The sequence below is a fragment of the Peromyscus maniculatus genome, chromosome 11, assembly GCF_049852395.1.
Source record: "Peromyscus maniculatus bairdii isolate BWxNUB_F1_BW_parent chromosome 11, HU_Pman_BW_mat_3.1, whole genome shotgun sequence".
NCBI lineage: Eukaryota > Metazoa > Chordata > Mammalia > Rodentia > Cricetidae > Peromyscus > Peromyscus maniculatus.
Genome location: NC_134862.1, coordinates 11,871,406 through 11,895,869, shown reverse-complemented (window position 1 = coordinate 11,895,869; position 24,464 = coordinate 11,871,406). Strand labels below are relative to the sequence as shown.

Below are 24,464 nucleotides of genomic sequence, written 5' to 3'. Positions count from 1 at the left end.
AAAATGGCATCCCTATGCCCAACAAAGAAATAAAATGCCATCCCTATCCCCAACAAGGAAACAAAATACCATCTCTATGCCAAGTAAGGAAACAAAATCCCATCCCTATGCCCAATGAGGGGACAAAAATGTCTTTCATAATTGAACTTGAAATTTATGTAAAGTATAGAATTATGGGTGTATGTCAACTTTTGGGTACAAAGTTCACAAATGTAGCTAGAGTTTTCCTGCCTGGCCCACAGTCAGGACAAATCTTTGTCACCCACCAGTCCCACAGCTGCTCAGACCCAAACAAGTAAACACAGAGACTTATATTGCTTATAAACTGTATGGCCATAGCAGGCTTCTTGATAACTGTTCTTATAGCATAAATTAATCCATTTCTATAAATCTATACCCTGTCACGTGGCTCGTGGCTTACTGGCATCCTCACATGCGGCTTGTCCTGTCGGCGGCTGGCAGTGACTCCTTCTGCCTTCCTGTTCTTTCTTTTCTGCTCTCTGTTAGTCCAGCCTATACTTCCTGCCTAGCCACTGGCCAATCAGTGTTTTATTTATTGACCAATCAGAGCAACACATTTGCCATACAGAACATCTCACAGCACACAAAAGCATTAACACATTGTTGTGTCTCACCATCAACATCTAAATATGTTCATCATGCATCTTTTTATTATTGGCTCCAATTATGTGCTGATGATGCCACTATAATAAGGGAAAAGACTAATTAGTGTATTTGCACCTGAACCTACCTTAAATAATATCAGTGTGACAATGGAGAGCAAATTGAATTGACAAACCCCTCATAATAATAATTACATAAAAGTGCCATCCAGAATCAATTAATGTTGGAGATCATACTGTTTTATGAAATTTTAAACTCAGAAAAACATATCAAAGATAAAAACTATCATGCCACATGGAGGGGTTTTCATGCTTATTCACTTTGAAAGTGAAAAGAAAGAATAGATTATTTAGAGAGGAAGATTACTCATGGATCATCCAATACCATGGAGTCTGATAATGTCTGATTGTATGTGTTTGTATGTGATTGACAGTAACTTCATTCAGGCTTTTTTTCCTTAACTATTTAAAGATTCATGGTGGTGAATTTCTTCACATACATTGCTTATTTCCACACTGAGGAAAGCATGGTTACATAAGTGGTGACATAAAAGAATATGTAATGAACTAATGGAAAATAAGCATGACTATTTTGAGTAATGCATCTCCTATCTTCTGTAACAAGCAGTGACTCCACTTAAACTAAAGAACATTGGGGGCCTAAGGAGAGAACTCAGTGGTTAGGAGTGATTGCTGTGCAAGCATCAGGAACTAGGATCCATGTAAAGAGCATATCTGTGTGAACCTGTAATTCCAGTGCTATAGACAACAGGGACGGGAGGATTGGGGGGCTTGATGGCCACCAGCTTAGACACTAGCCTTGATGGCCACTAGCTCCAGATTTAGTGAGAGTCATTATCTCAATGAAATAAAGTGGGGAGTGATAGCGGAACACCTGTATCCACCCCATGCATGTGAAGAAATGGGCACACACATCAGCACATGTGTGAGCACATACAGCACATTTACAAATGGAAAAGATAGTACTTATAAGTAACATAAGTAATATAAAATATTATTTTAATTTATTTTAAGTTACGTGTGTGTGTGTGTGTGAGAGAGAGAGAGAGAGAGAGAGAGAGAGAGAGAGAGAGAGAGAGAGAGAGAGAGAGAGAGAGATGTGTGCTGTATTGGTATATCACAATGCAAATGTAGAGCTCAGAGAACAACTAGTAGTCTATTCTCTCCTTCCACCATGTGAGTCCTGAGGATAGAACTCAGGTCTCCAGACTCAATAGCAGGTATCTTCAGCTGCTGAGCCATCTCACTGGCTCCTGACATTTTAAAAAATATTACTCAAATATAGGAGTTTGGGGAATAGTGCTATGTTAGCTTGCTTGCTTAGCATTTGCACAGTATGGAATATACATGTGTAACATGTATATGCACATGTATATTTGTGTCTATGCATATGTATATACTATTGTACAAACATTCATCTTGATGTATAATAAATACATACATAGTGCTGCATGTTGTATCATAACTTGTGCATTACATGCATATCTTTATGCCTGAATACATTCATACATATAATAAACTTGCTACAAACCTCAAAGAGAAAGCATTAAAAGTTCAAAAAAACTTTGATGTTTGTTATATCAACTTGTATGTAACTCAGTCATCTTAAAACATAAATTCTATTTGAAATCCAATCTCTTATTAGTAAATTCAGATGACCTTTCTCCATATCTATATTTTGCTATTCATTTATTTATATTTCTAATGACTAATTCTTTGCTATTCACTGTGATTTCAGGGTGACTTATTTCTGTCCATGCTCTGAATAGTCAACTCTATTATCTCTAACTTGACTCTAATCTTGCACATTTTATATTTCACATGTATTGCACAGGTGAAGAGTTGTGAATTTCTGGTCTGAGGAATTAGCTACTAAGGGCTTTCTGTCTCACTCTCTTATGCAGTTTAATTGGAAGTTTGGGAGGAAAAGATTAATTTATGTATTTTTGCTGAGAAAATTCTGACAAACTAAAGATTCTACTGAAGTCCAACAGGGTGAACCAATGAGACGTTTTGTGGTTACTCATGGGGGGGTAATTACAGGACTATAGGTAGAGGGTTCCTAGAGGATAAGGAAGAACTCAGAGGCAGCTGCATTGCTTGTACAATCCTGCCCATGTACCAGAGAACATGCATGAAATTTGAACCTAAACTCTTCTTGCATAATCTGCAGGCAGTTGGACAAGTTGGAGAATCTCCAGAAACTGGGCTGTGAATCCCATCCCCACCAGGTGTCCACTGGTTCTATAACCCTGTGGATGGGCCTGATGAATTTGAAATTTCAGCTTCCTAGATATATAAAGTGTATTTACTTCTTAAATCTCAGGGGCCCCCTTCCTGCCTCCTTTCCTGTAGAAAATGTTTTACTTTTGGGGAAACTACAATACAACATTTCACTTGGTCTTTCTCTCACTCATTCTGTCAGTTTTCTGAATGTGTATTTTAGGAGTTGTCAAAGAACACTCCAGTTGCTGTATCTTTCCTTCATCTCTTTTCATGTCTTTAGGCTCTAGAAACTATAGGTCATGTAGCATGTTATGAGAAAACTTTTTTGAAAGTAGATGTGGGCTAAAGGAATTTGACACTTTCTTAATCTGTTTCAACTTGAAAGCCTAAAATTTACCAAAAGCAGATTAGTGTTTGGTTGCAAAGAAAATAAATCAGTTCCTCCTTAGAAAGTTATTATAGTGCTGTTGTTAAGAAACAGTAGAAACCAGAGATGAAGATTGTTAGGAATTTGGGTAAGAAATTGGGGCTGCAGAGACAGTTTAGTGAGTAGGAATGAGCATGAGTTCCTTCTCCAGTACATCTGAAAACAGGGCATGGCTGTGTGCCTGTAACTCCAGTGCAGGGAGGCAGAATCAGGGGAAATCCCTTCTGACCAGCCAGTCTAGCCAAAATGATGAGCTTCTCCTTCAGTGAGAAACTTGCCTCAAGAAAACAAGAGTGATAGAGAAAAATACCCAACATCCTTCTCAGGCTGGTTCCACAAGTATGGAGGCAAGCACTAGAACATTCATTTGAATGTATCACACACACATACACACGCATCTACATACTCACACACATCACACACATACATACACATGCATCTACATACTCACACACATCACACACACACGCATCTACATACTCACACACATCACACACATACATACACATGCATCTACATACTCACACATATCACACACACACACACATCTACATACTCACACACATCACACACATACATACACCACATAATACACATCCATCATACTCCCACATGCTTTATAAACACACACACACACACACACACACACACACACATATGCAATATACACACATGACACTCACATGAAAATTTAAAGAGGAGCATTAGAAAAAATACCCATTATATACTTGCCTGAAAGTTTCTGGTTAAGAGAGCAGATTAAAAACTTTTTCTGTGTGCCCCAGTAAAGAGTCGGAATAATCAAAAGATGGAAGCAACCTGAGACTTTCAAGTTTGAAAGGTCATGATAGGCTAGCTGAAAAGTACACAGCAGATGGCAGAGCCAGTGAGAAGTAGGCTGAGAAAATCACACTCCAGCCTCACACATCCCCAGTGGGAGAGGAGAAGCAGAAGCCTCATCCAAAGGTTAAGCCATGCAGCCTTAGTGAAAATAAACCATAGTCCTACCCACTATACCAGCCCACAGTGCTTCCTCCAGGGACAGCACCTGGCTATTTCTCCCTAACCCAGTGAAGGATTTGTCCTCGACCCCTTACTATTGTTCTCTCTCTCCACCTGCTAATTGAAGTGGTTGTTCAACACAGTGCCATGCTTCCCTTTGTCCTTGTGGTGTGTGTTCCTCTCCTCTCCAAAGCCAAATTCATGAGGTTTGTTGAGTGAGCTCCTCTGGGTGTCACCTGGCCGACAACCCTGAAGTTAACATTTTTCCTAGTTAAAGCTTGTTAGAGAGTGGTGACACTGGATGACACTGGTATTACTAAACTGTATACAGGTTAGATATAGGGTCCACAGACATCTGCCAATAGAGTTTCCTGTTCACCTGAATGTTGATTAGACACTTGGGTAGGTGTTGTATCACACACATTAAAAAGAATATATCATATACAGAATGATGAAGTCATCATAAGTTAGGGCCTGAGTTGATAAACACCAAGATGGTTTTGCTTTATTTTTCACTTATGTGTCTGAACTCTATTAAGAGGTAAGGCACTGGAACCACCTGTAATGTACTTTCTTGACAAAGTTATTTTAAATAGGAAGAGCCACCCTAAATGGGCATGGCTCCTTTTTAGGGGAAGCAGATAAAAGAAGTATGAAAGAAAACATTTGGTTTATGTCTCTTTGCCTCCCAGTCTTGCTGGTGAATCCACCTACTCTGCTATGGACACTGCTGCCACAGCTTCATTGGACTTCCAGTGTAGACTAAAGGCCAGAATCCTCCAGGCCTTCTGCACTAGGTTGGGACCAGTGTGCATCTAGCCTCATGTCTGAGAAGCTACTGGGTTCTCAGCCCCTCCAGTATAAAGATACCCATTGTCCATCTACACAGTGTGTATAAGGTAAACTCATCTAATAATTCCTCATTTAATATATATTCATTTTACAAGTTCTGTGCCTTTAAAGAACACTGGCTAATAGAGACGCTCTCTGGAAACAGACCTTGAGACCAAATTAAAAACAAAACAAAAGAAAAACAACACAAGAAGAATAGACTATTGATGCTGTGCATTTTAGACCCAAGGAGAACCAGCATTTCAAGAGCTTTTGACATTCACAGCAATGTGTCACTGGAATAGTAGTTTCATGCGTAGTCATTTGTGGATAATGTGAATTGCTGCTTTCTGTCATTGTACTAAACAATCCAATAGTTGAGACCTCATGAAGGAAGATGAATTATCCTATATAATGTCCATGTTGGGTAGAGTCTATCATCAAAGATATTCAGTCCAGACAAGGAGCTGGGATGAAAGCTCAGTTGATAAGGTGCTTTATTCACAAGCATGAGGGTCTGAGTTCAATCCTGGAATTCACATGGAAAGTTATGCATAGTAGCAATTACCTGTAATCCCAAGGGAAGAAGAGATCCTTGGAGCTTGCTGGCTAGCCAGTTTTGTGCAGAGCCAGACTAACCCAAGACTTTCTCAGACTCCCTGATGAAAGGACAAAGGGAACTTTAGTTCTGTGTTCTTGTCCAGGAGTAGACATGACAAGACCCGTCTAACTCTGGAGCCGGTGCTCAGGGGAGTCAAGGTTGCAGCTGCTGGGGACCTGACTCTTTCACTGGTCTGTGGTTGCCTGTCCTAAGGTAGTAGTGTCTGAGGTGTCCTGTGTGCTCTTTGCCAATAGTCTGACTCTGCTGACCTTGCCTTCCTATCCTAATAGTATATAAGATGCTGTTCTTCTTATTCAACTTTCTTGACATAAGACAAAATTTGTCAAGACCTCTCACCCCCACTTTTTTTTACCTTCTCTCTATCCTATTCTCTTTGTCTTCATTCTGATTTCCTAGTCCTCTCTCAGGACTGAAGAACAACCTGCTGGGTCATGTCACAGCCTAAATTATTTGGCATGCTCAAGGCCAGTAAAGACCTGCTGTGGGATGTTCTCTATGATGTGAATGTATTGCTCTGATTGGTTAATAAATAAAGTGCTGATTGGCCAGTAGCCAGGCAGGAAGTATAGGCGGGACAAAGAGAGGGGAGAATTCTGGGAACAGGAAGGCTGAGGGGGAGATGCTGCCATATGCCGCTATCAGTAGCAACATGTAAGATAACAGTAAGTCACAAGCCATGTGGCAAAGTATAGATTTATAGAAATGCTTTAATTTAGATGTAAGAACTAGATAGCAAGAAGCCTGAGCCATTAGGCCAAACAGTTTAAATAATATAAGCATCTGTGTGTTTATTTGGATCTGAGTGACTACGGGCCTGGGCAGGACTGGAGATAACTCCAGCTACAAAGACCTTATCTCAAAATCAGAATTAATGAAGCCTGAGAAACAATAGCCTAGATTGACCTCTGACTGCCATATGTTTGGATTTCAAACCCAGCAGACTGCCCTCCCTAGTTACATGCTGCTCTTAAATGATAAAAATAGACTATGGTTTCAAAGAATATTTAATATTTGTAAATCATGATTTATCTTTTTTAAAAAAACCTATATTTTATGAATTTCTAACTTTGAATTCATAGAATCAAATGTTTAATAAAATTCATTTCCAATGTGGAAGAAACAACCTGAAGGAAACATTTGCAATAGTGTCCTCATAATTCAGTGTACCTTTGAGCGTTTCTCTACTCCAATTTTTTAATTTGTCAATTATTCCTAACTATTTGGAAGGATGACAATATCTTTTACAGTATAGTGGTAGTGTATTTATTAAAAAACCATTAATTTTTCATTATTCTCATCCACCTTATTAAAATAACTATAAAATAAAGAAAAATTGGAATATTAGCACAATATTAGATATTTTCTAAAAAAATTCAAAAAATAAAAATAAACATTTTTTGCATTTATTGTCAGCTCCCTTCAACAACTCTTTGATAGTATTAGTGTGTAGTTTCCTAAGCCATCCTGGAAGCTTAGCATATTTGATACTTTCTCTGAGTGAAGGATCTGATTGTTTTGTCTCAGGGATTGGCTGAAGAAGATGTTTGAACTTTTGCCTAGAAGGAAGGACAATAAGCAAAGCCTGGGGCAGTCACACCATTCATCAAAGATAAAAGTCATGATAATCCTCATCCACTTGACTTAATTATAGAAGACCTGTTTTTCTAATCTATGCCTGCCTTGAATAAAATTAGTGTCACAACTAAAAGTAAGTTTTGAAAGCATCTTTACAGCAAAAATTATATGATGTGCATCTTAAGATATGCTTATATATGTATCATTACAAAAAGACCTAGTTAGATGTATGTGTATCTATGCCATGTGTGTGCAGGTGCCCATGGAGGCATAAGGAGGATATCAAAACTTCTGGAGCTCCAGTTGGATATGAGATATGAACTGCAGGAAAGGGTTGCTGGAATTGAACTCAGGGTTCTCTAGTCCTCTGCAAGAACAGTATATGCTCTTAACTGCTAAGTCAATATATGCACATAAGCATGTGCACGCACACATACACACACACACTCACAGAGAGAGAGAGAAAGAAAAAGAGACAGACAGAGAGCAGGGGGATCTATCTATCTATCTATCTATCTATCTATCTATCTATCTATCTATCATCTATATACATTTATACAAATATATATATATGGGGGAGGAAAGGAGAAACATAGGCACAAAAGATCAAATGACTATTAATAAAACAGTAGTACAAATACCTTTACTGGCATGCTGAAATGTGTTTACTTGCTACTAAACAGAAAAGAAATCCCAGTTATCATATGTAGATTTCCTGTTATGACAATATGCTTCCTGAGGCTTTAGGGAATAGCTCCAGCAAACATCAGTTCTATGTTTTACAGAAGAAAATATAACATGATTATAAGTTATAGTTATAAGTACAGTTATGAGGCCAAGTTGAAATTCTTTTAACTGAGAAAAGTATGGAAAATATACATTTTGTTGTATATAGTGTGTTTAAATATTACTTTTTTAAAAACAAATATTCACTACATAGTAAAGGCTCTTCTTGAATTTGTAAACCAACTTTCTCAGCCTCCCAATTTCTAGGATCACACTGGTTACCATCATGCCTCTTAGAAATTATTATTTTAATTAAAGACACTTGAGTTTTCTTAATTTGTTTGGCTTGTATACTCACTAAAATGGAGAGCTATATTAGATAATTAAATAGATGGTAGTACTCAGTAGTATGTCATACTATGGGAAACATGTTTTTACTTTTAAAATATTTAAAACATTTTTTACTTCTATGTTGCACACTAATTGGCAAATAGGGTCATTGAAATGTAGACAAACATTTCCCAAATTTTTTCAAAACATGAATCTCTTCCTTTGTTAAATAAGAATTTGTTTTCCCTGAAGTTGTTTTCTTGGAGCTGGAGAGATCCTAATCATTAACCAGTGCACAGTGCTCTTCCAAACAACTGGGTTCAGCTTTTAGCATCCATAGAAGGAAGCTCATGATTGCCTGTTACTCCTCTCCAGCCTCTGTGAGCACCAGTAAAAACACTCATATACCCAGTAACAAAATTAAATCTTTAAAGAAATATGAAATATGAAGTGACTGTCAGACAGAATTCTCTGTGACTCCAGGAAAATACAGATAACTTTATCTATTCAATTTTTCTTTTTGAAAACAAGCTTCAAGAGATTCTTTGCACTTCAAAAACAAATTTCCACCCCACCATTGCTTATCACCATTTCCTTTCCTGTGATGTTAACACTGAATTGAGCTCCAACTCAGGCCCATGGGATTCATCACACACATTGTGATAATGAGATAGGATTGATGCAGTTTTCCTCCATATTCAGAGGAGGGTTGAACCATGGCAGGCTAGTCTCCAAAAACACAAGCTAACAGAATGAAGCTGCAGCAGGAAGCTCGGATCACTTAATTCATCAGCACCATTTCTGTTTAATGTGATTGTGTCCCTGTTAAATAACAGCTTATCTCTGTTGCTCCTCATGATCTTGCATGATTAAGAAGCATTTAGATAATATCTGTAATAAAATTAAGCTCACTGAGCTATGAAAACTGCTGAGTTATGAGAACCAAATGAGACAAAAGTTTCCAACTGTCACATTAACTAGAGTAAGTTAAAGGAAATGAAAATGGTGCTTCACCGGAGATGATTTGGATATGTTGTACTGGGATTCATCTCTGCGGACAGGCTGACAATTGTTTCTGATCTATTTATTGATAGGTATATTTGGACTAGAGTAGTGATAACCAGTCAACAACAGTACTGCCAACAAAAACAAAACTCAAATACAAGGCCAACTCCTTTTTGTCTATGTATCTCATTAAAAAAAAAATCAATCCCCAGGCTAACTAAAAAATCAACCAGCTAGCTTATGTTGTTTTTTTGTCTCTTAGCTTCAAAATAATGTGTAATTTTTAGACCATGTGTGAATTCATATTGTTGAATTTGAAGTGTGTGATATTTCTTTAAATATTTTAAGTGGGGCTGGGTGGTCCTCAGCGTTTGAGAACTCTTAACTGTTCTTGCTGTGGACCCAAGCTTGGTTCCCATCACCTGTAGCTAGAGTTTTCCTGCCTTGCCCACGGTCAGGACAAATCTTTGTCACCTGCCAGTCCCACAGCTGCTCGGACCCAACCAAATAAATACAGAGACTTATATTGCATACAAACTGTATGGCCATGGCAGGCTTCTTGCTAACTGTTCTTATAGCTTAAATTAATCCATTTCCATAAATCTATACCTTGCCACGTGGCTGGTGGCTTACCGGCATCTTCACATGCTGCTGGTCATGGAGGTGGCTGGCAGTGTCTCTGACTCAGCCTTCCACTTCCCAGATTCTTCTCCTACTTGTCCTGCCTATACTTCCTCCTGCCTGGCCACTGGCCAATCAGTGTTTTATTTATTGACCAATCAGAGCAACTGATTTGACATACAGACCATCCCACAGCACTTCCCCTTTTCTTTTTTTTTAAAAGGAAGGTTTTATCTTTTACACATCTCCAAAGCCAGCTTGGTATATTTGGGAATTTGGGCGTAGCTTCTCTTACTACTTCCTGCTGGAGGGGGGCACTGTATCTTATGGGGACAAAATTTTAGGATCATGGAGTAGTCCGTGAGGCTGTATCATCTGAGCCAGTTGCCTTGAAACGATTCTGGATGTTGGATCATCTGGGCCATGGTGTCATCAGAGACCTTTCAGGTGGCCTTGGCTGGTCAAACCTGATGTATCTTAATCTGGAACAAATCCATAGCCTCTGGAGGGGGTACCTAGATATGGCATTTAAAATGTTTTAATAACTTAGAAAATTTTTCTTTTTTGAGACATGTCAGCTCCTGGCAGTACCAATCTACTTCAGAGAAAATATGAACATTGAAGAAACTGCATATGGAGTCAACTTTCTTTGTGGCAAAAGTTAGCCACTGGACAATGAAGTATCCTCGAATCAACAGGACAAAATTGACAGACAGAACATGAAACAAAGGACTACTGATTCTTGCCAAAACAAGTGTGGTTATGGCTTTATCAAAAGGCATCTTCTGAGGCCAGGACAATATGGCCCCATCCCTGAAGTGGCCTTCGCAATCCGGAAAAGGCACAGTTCCCTTTTCTTCGAAGGCAGCTTAACAGGCAGAGGGCCAATGGCTTCTGTTTTGCAATAGAACAGCAGCTGAAAGCTCATGCCTCTCAATAGTAAACTGACATTTAATAGAGGGATGTGGAGAAGAAGGGGATGCTGAGATGAAGCCATATATACACAGCCAAGAAGAATGGACAGCTGAACTCAAAAACTGTCAACAATTTCCAGAATTTAAAATCCTGAATCATGACAGGACACTAGTGGAATTCAGGTGTTTCTGGTACATGGACTGCTCTCACCCAATGTGAGGTTGAACTGTTGACCTTGTGTACATCCTACTTCACAAATGAGTCTGTCAGATACACTAAGCCTATAGGCTGAAGATGATGCCCCAACACTGCGGAAACCTCAGGTGACTGTCCAGGCAGTTGGCTGTTTCTGTCAACTCACAAAATTTTGCAAGTTGCTTGCATGCACTTCCTGTTTTTATTTTTGTTAGCTAATATTATTTCGTTCTGGGGTCTCTGAGGGAGTTGAAGATTAGTTAGTTATGGTTGAAGATTAGTTAGTTATAGTTGAAAATTAATTTGGATAGTAAGTGCATTAGATACATCTTGGATTTACCAAAATAGGATAGATAATGGAATTATTTTCTCTGATTTGTCAAACACCTGTTTAGGTATTTATTACTTGTATATATTGTATATAGTTATTGTCCTTTTGTGTATAGTTTTTCTTATGTTAGTTATAACCTTTTGCTTTTTTTCTTTTTATTAAAATAGAAAAAGGGAAATGTGGTAGTATTCTAATTGTACTGAAATGTGATTTTGATTGTATGTTAATAAATAAAATTGTCCGGGGGTCAGAGTTATTAGAGCCATAGAAAGAGCATGGCAGTGGTGGCACACACCTTTAATCCCATAGATCTCTGTGTGTTCAGAGATACAGCCAGCATTGGAGACATATGCCTTTAAGACCTGGGGCGGGGGGGGGGGGGGGCTGTACATACAGACAGTGATGAGGCAGTCACGTGTTTTGGTTTACAACCAATGAGAAGGCAGAACAAAATACTATGAAAGGACAGACACAGGAAATAGCTCTCTTTCGGGAAGCTAGGACCACCGCAGGAGGAAGGGTGAGATTTTAGCTCTGAGCTTTGACCTCTTGGCTTTCTCTTTTACATTGGTTCTGTGTTTCTTATTTAATAGGATGGTTGGTTACATCTACAATCACCCACGTGGTGTGGTCCACAACCACTTGTAATTTCAGCTCCAAAGGGTTTGATGCTCCTCCTGTCCTACACGAGCACCTATACTGATGTGTACGTACCCTCTTACCCTCTTCTCTCACACAGTACATATAACCAAAAATAAAATTAATCTTTAAAAGTCTGTGTTGTAGCCTCTCTTCCGTAAAGGTGGGTGTTAATTTTACAGACTATGTTCACAAGGTGATGAACCCATTTAGCGGCCACATTCATAAAATTTGTCCTGATGACTTTTCCAGAAGGGCCACAGTTACCAGCCAGTATCTTGTTCTTCAGATGTGCAGAGAAAAGCACTATTTAATATAATTATGACAACAATAGCAATGCAAGATATAAAGAGATCCCAACAAAATCCTTCTTGATTCAATAACATCACATTGTCATAGAAGGTGGAGCTATGGAAGAGCGCAATTCTGGAGTAACATATCTCACAGTACAGGAGGGGATTCAGGTCAGAGCTGATTATATGTTTATGTTCTGGTTACAGAGGACATATGGGAAACACAGATGACATCAAGGAAAAAACACAACCTCACGTTCTAGGTGGTATATATCTCAAATGCACTGTGTATGAATCGCTTTTAAAGTGATGTATGTGTGTACATGTCTGTGCACTTTCATGGGAGATTGCCCATGTATGCATGGGGGCGCTAGAGGTCTGCCATTTGAGTTGTTCCTCAGGATGCTACTTAACCTATACTTTGAGGGATTTTCTCTTAGTCTCATTTGGAGCTCATCAAGTAAGCAAGGTTGACTGGACAGTTAGTCCAGATATCTACCTGTCTATTCTCTCTGGTGATGTAATTCGAAGCTGATATTACCCAACTATGCTCTGTTTAAATGTGGATTATGTAGATCAATATCTGATCTGCATTTTACTGACTGAGTCTTCACTTGAGCCTGTTAAATCAAATTTTAAAGTATGTCTTCATCTAAATCATTCATATAGTCTTTCTGTGCTTGTTTACTTATTTATGAAGGATAAATAGTGAAATAATGCTGCTCCATGAAATTACTGCAAAGAATAGGTGAACTAAAATCTAAACAAATTGTTGATATTCCCTGAGTAGGGATGTAATAATCAAGAGATATTGTTTTCTTTATCCCTACCCGTTTTTTCTTTTGTCCCATTCCTGTAAACCTTTTCAATGTGATTTAAATGCAATTAAATTATTGCCTGCAGATAGTATCAGTGAATGCCAAACATTCTGTAAGTTATGTATACATAAGCACATGTGCTTGCTGTATTTAGTTATATCCACAGCTGTGAGCATAATGTATGCCAGAGGTTAAAGTGGGATTACTTCCTCTCTTGTGCTCCCTCTTGTTTTTGAGACGGGGTCTCCCACTGAAGCTTGAACTCACTAATTTGGCTAAGCTGTCTGGACAGCCAGCCCCAGAGATCTTATTGTCTCCGTTTCTCTGACACTGGGATTGTAGGCATGAACTCCCACTCCCACATTTTCATGCGGATGCGAGGACACCGTCCTCAGTGTCTCATGTTTGCACAGCAAGCACCGTACAGAGGGAGCCATGTGCTTGACCTTTATGATAAGGCCTTATGGTGGTTTTAGCTTAGTTATTGGTTATGCATTAAGTCATTGTCTATGCATATATAATATTTCATATGTTTGTACATACCTAAATATGAAATGTAAAATGTATATTAAGCAAAATAGCCATTTCTCTGTCCATCAGCTATTTCTCGTGCAACTGTTTATGATGATAGTACCTATGCAGGGGATGTTACCCCGAAGTGCACAACAAGCAATTAACAAACTGAGAGGAAGTAGGTAACTTCTCTATTCAATTTGGCTACAAAATGTGGGCAAATACATGATTTATCCAATTATTTTCAGCAAACTTCTCTACACTTTTGATACCTTGTATAAAACCCTGACCTGGGATTTTGGAAGACAAGAAAGTGGAAGAAAATGTGTAACAAACTGTTATTTCTACAACCTTCTTATAATTTAATATTCAAACCTATGCTTGCTGTGAAATTGTATGAAAATGTGTTTTGAGTTACAGACCAACTATATATTTTCATCAAATACTTTCTTTAAGTGGAATTTTAGGTTTATACATTTAAGCTGTATTTTAGTCTCTTGAACTATTTATGAACCACAGGACATTTTTTTGTTGCTTTTTTCATTTAAAAAGAGAATGGAAAGTCTAGCAGCCTTCAAAGAATGCTCAGCTGGGCAGAGGCAGCCAGACAGTTTCCAGGAGACGAGGGCTCCAGGTCGTTCATGCTGTCAGTCCGAGGGCTCTGACAGTCCCCAGTCGAATGGTTTCATGAAGAATTTTACTAAGGTTTCTGGTACTTGTTAAAGAACATTTTAAAAGAATCAAGTTCCCAAAAAAGAAGCATTAAAGTCATAGAGCACACAAAAGAATATGGTCATTCCACAAGCATGGCTTCCAGAAATTACTAAGTAGATCAGTTCTGTGTTTAATGCCATTGTTACTGTGATATATATATTAAAGGTGTGCACCACTACCACCCGGCTTGAAAATTGGCTCTTTTTTTTTTTTTATCTTTTTTTTCCTTTTATTTTATTTTACAATACCATTCAGTTCTACATATCAGCCACAGATTCCCTTGTGCTCCTCCCTACTGCCCCCCTCCCCTTCCCTCCAGCCCATCCCCCATTCCCACCTCCTCCAGGGCAAAGCCTCCCCGGAGGACTGAGATCAACCTGGTAGACTCAGTCCAGGCAGGTCCAGTCCCCTCCTCCCAGACTGAGACAAGCGTTCCTGCATAAGCCCCAGGTTTCAAACAGCCAACTCATGCACTGAGCACAGGACCTGGTACCACTGCCTAGATGCCTCCCAAACAGATCAAGCCAATCAACTGTCTCACCTATTCAGAGGGCCTGATCCAGTTGGGGGCCCCTCAGCCTTTGGTTCATGGTTCATGTGTTTCCATTCATTTGGCTATTTGTCCCTGGGCTTCATCCAATTTTGGTTTCAACAATTCTTGCTCAAATAAACCCCATCCAAGGACTGAGGAATCTGGATGCAGAGATCCATGGCTAGGCCCCAGGTGGAGCTCTAGGAGTCTAATTAGCAAAAATTGGTTCTTAAAGACAGCCCACTTTGAACTAGAGAAGAATCTCAGGGTTTTGTAGGATTGGAGAAAGGGGGCAATAGTGACTAGAGCAGGCGGTACAAGAGTGGTTCTTTAGAATAGCCTCGGTCTTACTTTCCGTGGTGAGGTGACAGACTTCTCCTAGATATTAAGGACCTAGATCAGGCAATCTAGAGTTCATGGCTTTGATATAGAAAATAATTTCAAGGTTAGCCAGTTTATGAAGCAGAGCTGGAGTTTAGAAGAGATATTTTATAACAAATTCTCCACAGGTGCCTGCCCTGAGGAGCTTTTTACTCCAGAACAGATGCTTCAAGCAGCTGAGATACTAATGAATCTAAACACACCAAGCTCTTCAGATCATTCAATTTATTCTTCTAAATCAATTCTCTCTGCACATCTTTTCTGTTCTTCTTCTAAGCTTCTCTCTGTCCCTCTGCTGTTCCCTCACTATTCTATCTAGTCCTTTCCATCTTTGTCCTCCTTATTGTTCCCCCAAGCATATATGTATATACATACATATACATACATACATACACACACACACACACATATATATACATATATACATATATGTATATACATATATGTGTGTGTGTGTACATATATGTATTTATTTCCATTCATTAACAACTTGTTAGTAAAAACTACAAAATAAACTCTCAGGGACAAATATTCTGATAAGAGTCACACTTGGCAAAGACTTGGTCGGCTTAATTGGTGACTGACAATAGCTGTAGGTTGTAAAAAAGTTCTGGCTATCTCTAAAAGAGATAGCTACAAGGCTTACAAGGGAAGAAATTAAACCAATGAGAGATTTAAGGAAAAGGCAAAGAAGACATGTACTATTTTATGTGATTAGGAATATCCAGACATGGTTAGTCAGGTTCTTTTAGTCACCTGAATCTCAGGACCTATACATAATTAGTCTATTGAGCCTAAAATCTTGCATTAAAAACTGGTGTAGAAATAAATACAAAGTGTTAATTGTTATTTGAATCAGAGTGAGAATATGCTTGTGGAAAAAACTTAGGGCAACACAGGTGCTATTGATCTCTTGAAAGACTAAGATATACCAAGGCCAGTCACCTGCACTATCACTTCTAGTTCGCTATAATTCTTCTGAAGGGTTTTGATCCAACAAGGCCAGGCACCTGCAATTCCACTCTGTGAAAGTTCTAAGAGGATGCTTTGTCTGGCCAAGTTTGCCTTGTCAGTGGCAAAGGATGGAGAATAAGACCTCTAAGTGTCTACAGTCCACATGGAACAATAGACCTAGCATGAAGCATATTTTAGTACATTTCTATTCATAAACACTGTACAGTTAAATAAGAAACCATCTTCTAGACTATCCACAATTATGTGTGCCCATAATATTGAGATGCAATCATGAAATTACATGTATACATAACATGGAAATGCACAGTAAATAGGGAGATATCATAGCTGTTATTGCACAAGAAGTTTACAACAATAAACAGCCAATTCATTCAAAAAGCAGAATTCCATAATGCCTTGTGATGGTTTTCTCCAACAGAACCCTTGGTTCTGATAGGTTGACGTTCTGAACTCTAGTCATCACCTGCTATACATTGCCACGGTCTTTTGCTACCAGCAGCTCTTAATAATTTTAATATGGGTTTAAACACAAAGGCTAAGAGGAAAAGAGGTGCTCAAAAAAAGGTAAGACATACCTGAAAATGTGAGAATGGGCTTCTCAAAGAGTCATACAAAGTAAGACACACCCAAATGTGGGTGCAGGTTTTTCAAGGGATATTCACGTAGAATTGTCTTCATATTAGCCTAACATACCATTTTGATGGCTTTAAAGTTACATTTCAAAATGTTGCTGAGAAACATTTTCTTTTCTTTTTGTCTTATGTTAAGTGAGATGAGTGAGATGAATCTATTGAAATATAATCAGAAAAAAATAAAAACAAGAACCACCAGCAATCAGAAAGGGTTTAGCATTGTCCTTTATCTGTAAATGTGGTTTCTGCTGAGACTTCTAGAACATTGAAGGTTATGGCTGCAAGGGTAGAAAAGCCTTAAGTAGGAGTTAATGTCAGCAAATACATATCATCTTGTAAAACTCCATTTCAGGTGAACTGTAACTTCTAATAGCCACAGTAATTTGTTTTCCAGAGCTAAAGTGAGTTGTTTCTCTAGATTTTTGATTTCTGTAGTCTGTGGACTTGAAGTTGGATGACAGGAAAGATGATTATCAATCATCTCCCATTCTTTCACTGACTGTTCCCAGGTTACTTCTAACAATGGCCAACTTTGGGCCAAGAGGGGAATTTCATCCTCCTTCCTGCCTCTCTCTTTCTGCCTTCTAATTCCTCCAACTTCTTAGCAGATTGTGGGCTCTAATTCCTACAGAACCCTCTGCAGGATATTCCACAAAAGCCTGTGACATCAGGAACTGCCATCTTCTTTGTTCTTTCTTCTCTCCCACCTTCCAATACATTGCTCAGAGTCTGACTCTTCTGCAGAGAGGATGCAACTGGGCTCCAGTGTGAGGAGCGTGTTTCCCTCCTCACATCCCTGGGACTTCTCCAGTCTTTAGCAGAAAACCCCAGTTTCATAATTCCTATATGCATTTTTATACAGTGCCTGAGTGTCAGTGCAGTGATGATGGCTTCAGCTGACAATCAATATGGGAACTGCCTTCAAAGTGGTTGTCATATAGGACCTATGCTCTAAAAGACTGCAATCCCTATATTTAAAGGAATCTGTCTTGAAAACTTCATACCATTACTAATAGCAGCCTTCAAAATTCTTTTAATCCTTTAGAGACTTCACTTAGAAATCAGATACTTGGTTTCATTGAGAAAAGAATCTTAGGATAAGCCAACATGAAACTGAGTTGGTCATTATGAAATGTTAAATATAGATTAGAAACAAGAAGGTTAAGAGAAAAAAAGAACTTTTGAGAATAAATAAGACAATCTGGGAGTATAGCTTTTAACTTCTCTAAGATAGTCAAACTTCATTGCCTTTATAATTGTTACAGATATCATTTTAGTGGGCTTTTGAGGTTAGTGTCTTCAAAGGATTACTAAATGCCACAAAGGTGAGTAGTTATAGGAACATGCATACCTTATCAGTGGCTACATCACTGATGAGAATGTCTCTGTCCCTGTCAACGATTAACTGCATGTAAGTTTTCAGGGAAGGATAGGGTCCCTAAAGCTATCTCCCCTGTTCAGGACAGGGTATAGATGACCTAATTTTATGCAGATCTTGTGAAGGAAATTGAGAATGATATTAGTTCAAGAGTGCAACAGTCACAGGTAATTCTTCTGAAAACACTTTAGGCTATTAATATACATTTTCAAATATTTATTATGAAAGTATATATGCATGATAATTCAGTCTAAGTACAGTACAACATTTTTCGTAATCCCTAATTGATTTTTATAAACATTTTACACAACTGTTTGGTCAATTCAAGATGATATATCATCATTGAACTATTATGGTGTAAATTTATGATAAATTTGGAACGATTGAAATAATTCTTTCATGTATCACATATCATGCAGAAAAATTTTTATTCAATTCAAAATTTAATATGTGAATCTCTCTGGATAAAATGATTTATTCTTATAGATGAAAAATCTAAAGTTCAAAGGAATTAATTAGCTAAAACCTACTGTGGTGGTTTTAGTTAGAATCCCCATAGGCTCATATATTTGTATATTTGGTTACCAGATAATGGAACTGATTGGGAAGGATTAGAAGGTATGGCCATGTTGGAGTTGCAATAGGTATATCCTTGTTTGAGGAAGTGTAGAGGCCCACAAAGGTTTCTAGTGAGATCTGAGCTTGCTTTATCCAGCAGAGCTGCATTAGAGGATTGCTTGACCATGTGCGTGGTTACTAGGTGAATAGGAGAGTGTGCACTTGGTTGTGCTAGGGGGATGTCTTTTGCTCCACCCATTGGCATTCCTTTAAAAAGCCCTTTAGAAGAGACAGTAAGGGCCAGTGGATAAGGTCCAGGCCCTTCTAAGGCTATCCTGTGTTTTTATCTGTCTCTCTTCCCTCTATATTTCTATCTAAACCTCTTATCCCTTTCTCCTCAATAGTACCCCGGGGGGAAAAGTGGGAGCTGGTCTCCCAGAAGGAAGTGTGTCTCTGGGAGTAGATTTTAAGATTTCAAAAATCAACACTAGGTCCAGTCTCTCTCTCTCTGCCTGATGTCTCTGAATTGAATGAAAAGCTCTCAGCTACTATCCCAGGACCATGCCTGTCTGCTTCCATACATGGCAATCATGGACTAATCCTCTAAAATAGTAAGGAAATTCCCAATTAAATGCTTTATTAATAAAAATGGACTTGGTTTGGCATCTCTTCATAGCAACAAAACAGTAATTAAGACAGAATTTATACCAGAAATGAGGTGCTACTTATTGGAGAAAGATGGAAGACTTTGGGACTTTGGGTTAGGAAATTGTTTGGATGTTGCAAGATCTAATGGAACATTTTAGTAGTGGTACTGAGACAGCAGTACTGAGAGTAATGTAGGCTATGGTGGCACAGTTCAAGTTTCAAAGGGAAAGAATATGATCAGATAGCCTGGAAAACAATCCTTCAATGTCTTTGCCTTTTTCCTAAGAATTGCCTGTGACTAAATTGAAGAGTTTTGGATTAATGGCATTTGCAGAGATTTCAAGACAGCCTAATATTGACTGTGTAATATGGTTATTAGTGATGGCTCCTGTGAAGATCTACAAAGAAAAAGAGCAAGGAAGGCAAAAAGAAATGCAAAGTACAGTTTGGGAAGAAAAGCAACACCAAGAAATGTAATATTGAAGCCACGTTTTCTGCTCAAAAAGATGAAGATTTTAAAGAAAAGCCTAATGATAAATAAAATAAATTGAGTAGTGACTTCAGAGCAAGTCCCTACCCAGTTAATCCTGTAACATGTGAAAGAAAAAGGTTTGAGGGACTTCTTAGGCTTAAACAACAAAAGAAATATTATGCAAATGTAATTCAGGGAAGGGACTGGGTTTCAGTCAGAGCACACAGAATTTAGCAGCTTTAGTCATGTGTATTGTATATTTTGTTTGTGTTCTCACAAGTAAAGCTTGCGTGGAGATCAGAGGGTGGAGCTAGCCACTAGTTAACCATAGCATCCAGGCAGTGGTGGCACACACCTTTAATCTCAGCACTTGGGAGGAGAAAGCAGGAAGACCAGGAGTTCAAGGTCACTCTGGGCTGAAGGAGATTGAACCAGTCTAAAAGGGAAACAGAGTCAGGTAGTGGTGATGCATGCTTTTAACCTCAGCACTAGGGAGGTGGAGACAGGAATATAAGGTGGGTGGAGATAGGACCTCTTCCCCCATTTGGTCTGAGGATTTGGAGAGGTAAGAAGTCTCCACCATCTGTTGCTCTGCTTCTCTGATCATTCAACTTTCACCCTAATATCTGATTCTGGGTTTTTATTGTTAAGAATAATTAGGATCCTACTTCATCTGGTGTCCAACTTTTAGGGCACAAATTCATGGAAAAGCTGCTTGCCCAGACTGGGCTGCACATGGGGGCTCCCACTAGAATCACCACCTTGTAGGCTAGGTTTTCCTCTCTTTTTTCCTCAAGATCTCTGAGCAAGTTTGGGATTTTTCTGTTGAAGCCTCTCTCCAGCAAACCACACAGGCACTTGGGCTCCACATGTCACCAGAGTTAACCACTTTTGCACATTCCTCCACGCAGATGGCTGCCGCCTTGGCTTCTTCTCTCCTGGTGGGTTGTGGTCTTTTTCTGGACCCCCTCCTCAGACTGCTGCCAAAAGAGGTAGCTGCCTTGATACTCACTGGGGCTTCTACTGCTCTGTGCAGCAGCAGTCAGCCTCACAGTTCACTGTCATCTTTTTTTTAATTTAATTTAATTTTTTTATTTTACAATACTATTCAGTTCTACCTAATAGCCACAGATTCCCTTGTTCTCTCCCTTCCTGCCCCACTCCCCTTCCCCCCAGCAAACCCCCCATTCCCACATCCTCCAGATCAAGGTCTCCCCCGAGGACTGGGATCGACTTGATAGACTCAGTTCAGGCAGGTCCAGTCCCCTCCTACCTGATTAAGCCAAGTCCCTGCATAAGTCCCAGGTTTCAAACAGCTAATTCATGCAATGAGCCCAGGACCTGGTACCACTGCCTAGATGCCTCCCAAACAGATCAAGCCAATCAACTGTCTCACCTATTCAGAGGGACTGATCCAGTTGGGGGCCCCTCAGCCTTTGGTTCATGGTTCATGTGTTTCCATTCATTTGGTTATTTGTCCCTGTGCTTTATCCAACCTTGGTTTCAACAATTCTCGCTCATATAAACCCTCCTCTTTCTCACTAATTAGACTCCCAGCGCTCCACCATGGGCCTAGCCGTGGATGTCTGCATCCAGATTCCTCTGTCTTTGGATGGGGTTTATGGCACAACTATTAGGGTGTTTGGCCATCCCATCACCAGAGTAGGTTAGTCCCGGCTGTCTCTCAACCTTTGCCAGCAGTCTTTTGTGGGGGTTATCTTTGTGGATTTCTGTGGGTCTCTTTATCTCTTTGTTTCTTCCTTTTCTCATGTGGTCTTCATTTACCATGGTCGCCTATTCCTTGTTCTCCCTCTTTTTTCTTGATCCAGCTAGGATCTCCCACTCTCTTCCCTCGACCCTTGCCCTTCATTGCTCCCACTCATGTCCAGGCTGTTCATGTAGATCTCATCCATTTCTCTGTGTCTTTCTTGGGGTCCCATTTTCCAGGTAGCCTCACTGGTGATGTGAGTAGCAGTCCAGTCATCCTTGTTCCACATCTAGCATCTTCCTATGAGTGAGTACATACCATATTTGTCTTTCTGAGTCTGGGTTACCTCACTCAGGATGATTTTTTCTAGATCCATCCATTTGTCTGCAAACCTCATGATGTCATTGTTTTTCTCTGCTGAGTAGTATTCCATTGTGTATATGTGCCACAATTTATTTATCCATTCTTCAGTTGAAGGGCATCTAGGTTGTTTCCAGGTTTTGGCTATTACAAACAATGCTGATATGAACATAGCTGAGCAAGTGCTCTTGTGGTATGATTGAGCATTCCTTGGGTATATGCCCAAGAGTGGTATAGCTGGATCTTGGGGGAGATTGATTCCCAATTTTCTAAGAAAGCGTCATATTGATTTCCAAAGTGGTTGTACAAGCTTGCATTCCCACCAGCAGTGGAGGAGAGTTCCCCTAGTTCCACATCCTCTCCAGCATAAAGTGTCTTCAGTGTTTTTGATCTTAGCCATTCTGACAGGCGTAAGGTGGTATCTCAGAGTTGTTTTGATTTGCATTTCCCTGATGATTAGGGATGTTGAGCAATTCCTTAAATGTCTTTCAGCCATTTGAGTTTCCTCTGTTGAGAATTTTCTGTTTAGTTCTAAAGCCCATTTCTCAATTGGACTGTTGGTCGTTTTGATGTCTAATTTCTTGAGTTCCTTATATATTCTGGATATCAGTCCTCTGTCACATGTGGGGTTGGTGAAGATCTTTTCCCATTCTGTAGGCTGTCACTTTGCCTTGTTGCCTGTATCCTTTGCTCTACAAAAGCTTCTCAGTTTCAAGAGGTCTCATTGATTGATTGTTTGTCTCAGTGCCTATGCTACTGCTGTTATATTTAGGAAGTGATCTCCTATGCCAATGTGTTCAAGACTACTTCCTACTTTCTCTTCTAGCAGGTTCAGAGTAGCTGAATTTATGCGATCTGGCTGCGACATCTGATTGATCGCCAGGGTTGATTCTGCTGATCTGACTGGCTAGACAGGTGTCCCCTTCCTCCCTCACCACTCCATGTGCGTCCCTCCCGAAGCTGCGCACTCGGTCGAAGAGGACGACCTTCCCGAATAGAGGAGGACCGGTCTTTGGTCAAGGGTATACGAGTAGCTGTGCTCCTCTGCTAGAACCTCCAAACAAGCTCTCAAGTTCACTGTCATCTTTACTGTCATTATCAGCAGAGACGAGACAACAAATGATACAGCTTGACAAGTATCCAAAATTGTTTAGGGTCCCCTAAAATGCTGTTACCCCAGACAATAGGAAGTAATTAAAGAGCATGATGCCCACATTTCTAAGAAATGGGGTGGGTAATTTATGGTCATTTAGTGGGTTATGAATATTTGTCATCATTTAGGATGGATGGTTATAAGTTGTTATGAGTAATGGTCAGGAAAAAGCTGAACAAAGGAGATTAAATTCAGGGATCTTGTTCTAAAAAGAAAAAGGGGGATATAGACATAGAATAAAAAAGTAGATTATAGATTATTGAATCTACTTTTAGACCAAAAAAGCAGCTACTAGTTTAAAATATTTTACATTGTCTTAGACTTTTGTATAATGATAAAAATTTGAGGTTATTTTTGTTATACTATATATATGTTATAGAAATGATAGGATAAAAAGGTAGATTATTGAATCTACTTTTAAACGAAAAAAGCAGCTACCAGATTTAAATATTTTACATTGAAACAGATTTTTGTATACTAATACAGATTCAAGGTCATTTTGGTTAGACCATATTGTACATACATTTCTATTCTTGTTCAAGGATTGTACCTATACAGCTCATCTAACAATGTATAGTAAATTTCTAGTCCTTGAAAGTTATTATTATAAATTATTTAGGATAATAAAGAAATGCAAGTTAGTAGCAACCTATTACAATCAAACTTATAGTCATATTAAGTATGTTTTCAAGGTCAAACAGATACATTTTAGATAGAAAGGTGGTCTTCAAACACTTCATAGATCTATAGAATATGGCATTTAAGGTATTTTAATAATATAAGTTATTTTTATGACAATGATACATGTTTGCTTCTGACAGCACCAATCTATTTGAGAGAAGACGATGGGCATCAGAGAAACTCTATATGGAGTTTACTGTCTTTGTGGCAAAAAGTTTGCCATGGGGCAAGATAGTGCCCTTGACTCAACTGCTAACAGTATGTTGTCCAAATTGGACAAGCAAGACAGAAAAGAAAGTGACAGTCAAACCTTGGCAAGACAATGCAGGATGGTCCCTCAAGAGTCCTGCTTCACAGACATGTCTGTCAGATAGTCTAGGCCAGTAAGCTAAATGTGGCTGCCTCTACCTCCTTCAGCAAATCCTACCCATATGCACCACCACAAACAGCCTTGTGCAGCTTGGGCCTGAATTGGGGACTGCAAGGCCACAGGCAAGTGGCTTTTTCATCAATTCATACAGTAAATGTTGGGTGCCAAAGGTAGCTGGAAGTTTTCCTG

At 39.2% G+C, this 24,464-nt stretch overlaps 1 pseudogene; it reads right to left on the bottom strand.

Annotated features, from left to right (window-relative positions):
- The window catches only part of LOC102913237 (heterogeneous nuclear ribonucleoproteins A2/B1 pseudogene), a 111,574-nt pseudogene extending 88,419 nt beyond the window's left edge, over positions 1 to 23,155 (bottom strand).
- Between the last annotated feature and the right edge of the window lie 1,309 nt (positions 23,156 to 24,464).